The 6,000-nt window shown below is 39.3% G+C and overlaps 1 long non-coding RNA gene across 1 annotated transcript; it reads right to left on the minus strand.

Moving 5' to 3' along the window:
- Positions 1-2,830: 2,830 nt before the first annotated feature.
- On the minus strand, positions 2,831-3,758 carry LOC127326144 (uncharacterized). Its single transcript, XR_007867651.2, has 2 exons — positions 3,261-3,758; positions 2,831-3,153 (listed from the first exon to the last, which is right to left on the minus strand). It is a non-coding gene; the product is annotated as an uncharacterized lncRNA (long non-coding RNA).
- Between the last annotated feature and the right edge of the window lie 2,242 nt (positions 3,759-6,000).

Genomic DNA, 6,000 nt, shown 5'->3' on the forward strand with positions numbered 1-6,000 from the left:
AAGTTTAGGATCCATCATCTTAGTCGACAATGTATGCCCATGTCCTCTATATGCACACATTCCTTTGACCAGAGCAACCTTGTAGTAGGTTCAGTTGTGAATAATTTGAATTCATTTGAAAACATGGATTCCTTGAAACAGAGCAACCTGTAAGCTGAGATCCGAATGGTTGAGTTCATCTTGGATAAAAAAATAGTAAATCAGAAAATAGAAATTTGTAGAATGGACATATATGGCGGCGCTTTTTAGAATGTGACATGAAGAAACTTCATGTACCAAAGTGCAGATGGGTCAGTATTTCCGAACTGATACTTATAATATTTTATGGAAGAATAGTTACTGCCCAAAATATATTTCCATTCATCAACATCAGAGTAGATTCAAGTATAGTTGGGTTCCATATGTTTATGAATCACACATTGCTTTTCCAATCTGTTATTACAAAATGACATTAACATCCAAGCACTAAGCTAAGTCAGGTGAAGGAAAATTAGAACCACATGTCCTATATAACTAAGGTCTTAGCAATATGTTGGCCAAAACTTTTGCATAACACTTAAATAGGAAAAAGAAGGAAAACTCACAAAATTAAATGTACTTCATAGAAACATGCTTCTACTGGTTGTTCATATGGTATTCCATTGAACTCATAAGGATAGTCTGCTAGTTTAGGAGGCATTCCATGAAGAAACAACTATCATGTAGAGATGAAAATATTTGGAGATATAGAAAAGAAATGAGAAAAGGTTGTTACACTTGTCATGGTAAGCCGCAAGTCCCAGATTCGGTGTATCAAAAAAAAAACACTTCATCCGCTTACAATGCAACCTAGATTTTTGTTTATACAGAAATAGGCACAGTAGAAAAATGTAAGACGATAAGGCAATGACGAAGTGTGTACACTAAGAATTTCACCCAAAAAATGTAGAACAAAAACCATATATAAATGAAAGAACATCGAGTGTACCCCACGTATTTTTTGAGACCCACCAACAGGGCAATATGTTAGAGATACATCTCTTTATTCAAATGACTTCTTAATTTGAAGCTGTAATGATATGCCGCACCTAGAAATAGAAGTATTTTTGGAGAGGCTATGTATTTTATGCCAACTTACCCACGTAATTTTGATGTGCGCATCAAATCAGAATCCAATGGAAGCATAGCAAATAACCGATCCAAGAAATTGATTGTAAAGAGCACATCATGGATAATGTAGAGTTCTGTCAGGTGTCGTGCAGAAATATAATTCTAGCATGATTGTAGCTCCAGTTCTGCTCTTCCATGTAGATAATGGGCATCACAGGTCAAAAGGATGTGCATAATCATTGTTTTAAATATCTCTTTTCACCCTAGATCAATTCCAGTTTAACAAAAAAACGCCTAATAAATCGTTTGCTAAGATCACTGTAGTGCATCAATATAACAGGCGACAATTACATCTGATCTCAAAGCCAAAAATAAGAAATAAGATACTGAGCAATGCAGTTAGGAGCAGAGCAATGTTTTGACAGCACGTATCCATGATCTGTAGAAAGCTACAATAATATGAAGCGTAAACATACCAGTGCAGCAGGGGACAACTAAAACCAAGAACCTAACATGCGTACAGCTAACCTAATATATAATCCTAATAAACATGCATGAAAAAGGAAAAACCAAGGATCTTTCATGATTTATTTGAACTGATCGTGGCAGAGCTAAAACTGATCCAACCAAATCCTTTGTAACCGGCAAATAAATATAGGTCTAACGCTGAGATTGCTCTGAATGATTATCTGTGAAGGTATTTAGGAAATCAAAATTGATTTATATATGTTAAATTTAGTAATGACAATATGAAGGCATTTAGCAAACCAAAATTGATTTATACATGTTAAATTTAGTAGCGATAATACATACTTTCAAGCTACACTACTTAAAAATCATATGTCCTAAGATGGGGGCAAAACTTCATTACCCAGGACAATATCCTATTGCATGTATAACAGAAATGAATGATGCAAAGAGATGATTTGTCACCTGCAGATGCTCTCACACCTGTTTTCACGACCTTAACAGGAAAAACTATGGAAGATACATTACCATCCCACATTAGTTTCAGCACGCATTAGTTTCTGACACCACATGCAAATTAAGCATGCTTCATTAACTGTCTAGAGAATCTTATAAACTGAATTTTAGTGCAAGTACAATCTCGTGCATCCTTAACTGTCAAAAAGTTTATCTTCAGCATATATATGCATTATCTCTAGAGTAACACATGTCTTGACATGGAAAGATCACTTGATGAACTACTCTGGCATCCCACTACATGGAGAAACTCTGAAGTGTATCTTAGTTGAAAAGGATAACACATATGCAGTTAAATGTATCCATGGAATCTTGCATATTTGGATTTTCATTTGCTGCCAAAAGGGTCTTCTAGGTAAGTACAAAGAAGCACTTTGAGTTTAGCAATCAAAACAATATGTACAGGTAAGGCTTGTAGACCAGATGATCAAACATAGATCAAACAACGAATTGACTAAATTTTCTAATAATCACATCAACTAAACTTTGAACTCCATTCCCCGCAAAAAAAGAAACTCCATTAGGAGCATCCCAGAATCTCAAGATTAATATTATCAATCCCTTGTTACTGAAATACCTGAAGCCTAAAAAGCATTTTTCTGCAGCAGCAAAGCGTAGAAACAAGTGCTGAACAGAAAGATGAAAATAAAGAAGGAGATCAACCATGGCTATACCACTGAGTCATCTTCAGCATCAGCAGTGACGCCCCAGGGGCTCAAAGGGAAGTAGAAGGAGCAGGCCAGGAACCAAGCACGACTTACACACCGAGCAGAGCCAGCTAGTACTGCGACTCTGCAAAATCTATCTAGACTATGAACAGTCCAAATACAGCAAGAATAAAGAGGGCAAAGGTACAAAAATCTACATGTTTTTGGCCAAGTCATTCCTAATAACCTAAAAACATATCCAATCTTAACAGGGGCGGAGCTTCAGCCTCCCGCACATTTATTTACTCCATCCTAGCCTGTGCGAGCCATCCCCACAAATTAGCAAATATTAACCAAAAATGCACATCGATTCGGCTGGTGCGTGTCTCAGGTGTGCTCACCGTGGGATTTCCATCGCCGGAATCTTACCTCCCTGGCAAAGGCAAAGCAATAGGAACAAATCGACAAAAATTAGATGAACTGAAATTTTCAAGGAAAAACAACCTGGGGAATTACCGGGATGGAGAGAGACAGGCATACCTCCATTTGCCACTACCAGGCAAATGAGTAGTAGACGGGGGCGGTGGCCATGGAGGTGATCCCGAGGCTGGACATCACCACGACCACCAGGTACGTCCGCCGCTCGGACTCCTTCCTCGCCTTGCCCACCGTCGTAGTCATCCGTGCCGCCACCGTCGGCTCGTCTGTCTTGTCCACCTCCGCGGCGTTGGCCCTGTCGTCGGACGCCATGCGCAGGACGGGCCGAAGGCTAGCCGCGCCGGCGAGCCACGGGCGAGGGAGGTGGCGAGAGGGAATGGCGCAACCTCCAGCCTCGCCACGGCCATGAAGATGAGATCAGACGGGTCGAAATCGACAAACGGCTCAGGCAGCAGCCTCTCGCCGCCGCCCACCCCCTCTCCAGCTAGGCCCGCCTCCTCTCCGGCGCGCACCCTCGACGACTACAACCACCTGCTGCAAGCCATGGGCGGAGGACGGGGACGTGGTGCTATGCGTTCTGCACATCAGGAAGAAAGAGTGGAGGAGGCTCCAGCGGGGCCAAGATTTTTCTAGAGGACCAGAACGGTGGTCAAAGCGGTAGTACATGGGCCCACCATAATTAAGTACAGCCACACAGCCCACAAACACCAGGGAAGCCTCAGGAAAGAAAAACAATTGAAAGGTGTCAGCCAGCCCACCAATTCCCACCCTCTGGAAAATAGCAAAGAACACCAAAGTTACACACATAAAAATGCCGATGGAAAGCAAACCAGTAAAAGGAGTAACTTGTCACCAGGATGTTAACCTGAAAGAAAATTCAAAATTAGGAGAAAAATTGAAGTTGTTCACGTTTAGTATAGTAGTTATTCATATACTCAGTTTGGCATCCCGGATATATTAACATCTGACCACACTTGTTATTCATTAGTACAAAAAAGACTATTACACCAGCCACTATGTACATGTTCCTCATCATGTTTGTCATCTTCCAACTCTCTTCCCTCTCATCCTGATCGATGCCACCCTAACTCCCACACTTGCATTCCCTCCTCATTGTCATGTTCAGCAAACCATTACTCAAGCCCAATTTCTATCACATCATATGGCCACCTAGAAGCATAAATCTACCAAAGAAACAACTACATTATAACTAAGTTGCAAACTATATATTTACAACACAGTAGCTACAAATTAGAGTGTTATGCTGTAGAGTATAAAGCTGTGACTTTTAAGACATCTTCTAAGTTCAAACTGCAACCACACAACCCTGTCATGGATAAAATAATCATCACTAAAACCAGGCCGGTTTCTGAATATGGTCGCTAACCCACAGTCGTAAAGTCAACCTAGTCGACTTGCTGGTGTACTATAAATGAACATACAAAATATGTGGCTAGGTAGTTCTTCCAAACAAAAAAGTGATGTGTCTATCTATAAATAGAGACATTTAATTACAAAAAATCTGCTCATGGAAATGTATAACAAATATTGTATAAAATTCCAAGTATGGAACACATCATATATATTTATTTCCAACATCAGTGGTCATTAGTACCAGCCTATAATTCAACAAGTGTTGACCTAATATAGGAAATTTTACAGACATTTACCTCCGGCAAAAGAGTTAGCCCTTTCTGGGAGGTAGTACATATGTTTTACAATGTATACAGATGTATTGCCTGGGCTAATATATCTGCAGAAACTGATCAATAAATTATTTTGTCCAAGCAGATTATTAACTTGTTACTCCTGGTCATTTTGAGTACTTTGAACCGAACACACACATGAAAACATTGGGAATAAATACATATTAGCACATGCTCAGAGTTCAGAGCTTGTAATATTATCTCGCCTCTCCCATTTGACTGTCTATCTAAGTAACAAAATTAGTTGCAGAAAAAGTGTACGATTAAGAAACTTAGCTTCGTGAGGGAAATTTTCACCCCAGTTGGTGGACATCCAATTATATGTTCTAGGCAACGGTGGGCTTCCTCAGCCCGGTCAATCGCACAAAGCATTATTACCCAAATGAAAATATATGATCAAGTGGAAGGAATTAAGAACTCAAATTTACTCAGTACGGGAAATAATAAACTCACCAAGGGCACTAAATACAGTGATGTTCAATGGAGTAGATGCTGATGAAATATATGGTTGAATGGAAGAAGAAATAAGCACTCATATTTATTCCTTGAAGGCCCCAGAAATAGTAAACACAATTTTTTTTTGTTAGAATCAGGACGCAAAGCAATACATAATTTTATGATCATGAAACAAATGAAATTATTGTTTCACTAATCAGTATGGTGTTAACACACCACTTCAGATATTCGAGTTCGTTCAATGTCCCTAGGTAATTACATATTTGAGTGAACTGCTTGAATGTTATTTGTATTTCTTCAGAGGAAGTTTTCACGGTGCATGGGAACATGAAAAACATATGCTACAGTAATCACATTTTCCGGGTACTTTTGATAAAACAAATTCATAGTAAGAGATTAAGGCTAGATAAAATATGAACAATATGCATCTCACGTGAAGGAAAAGGAGCATAAGATTTAGCTTACTTGTGAGATGCCCTTCAATTGCAGCACTGCAAATTCTGAACTGCTCGATTGAATGTTTTGACTGAATCACTGAAGCACATATATTTTCGCCTTCAGTCTGCTTTCACATTCACTCGATAACTCGTGAGCATGGGATAAAGCCCACTTGCTGATCCTCTTTTTCTTATGGCTCTAACAGAATTGTGCTAAGAAGAAAGAGCAAGATAATTAGATAA

The sequence above is a fragment of the Lolium perenne genome, chromosome 4, assembly GCF_019359855.2.
Source record: "Lolium perenne isolate Kyuss_39 chromosome 4, Kyuss_2.0, whole genome shotgun sequence".
Classification (NCBI taxonomy): Eukaryota; Viridiplantae; Streptophyta; class Magnoliopsida; order Poales; family Poaceae; genus Lolium; species Lolium perenne.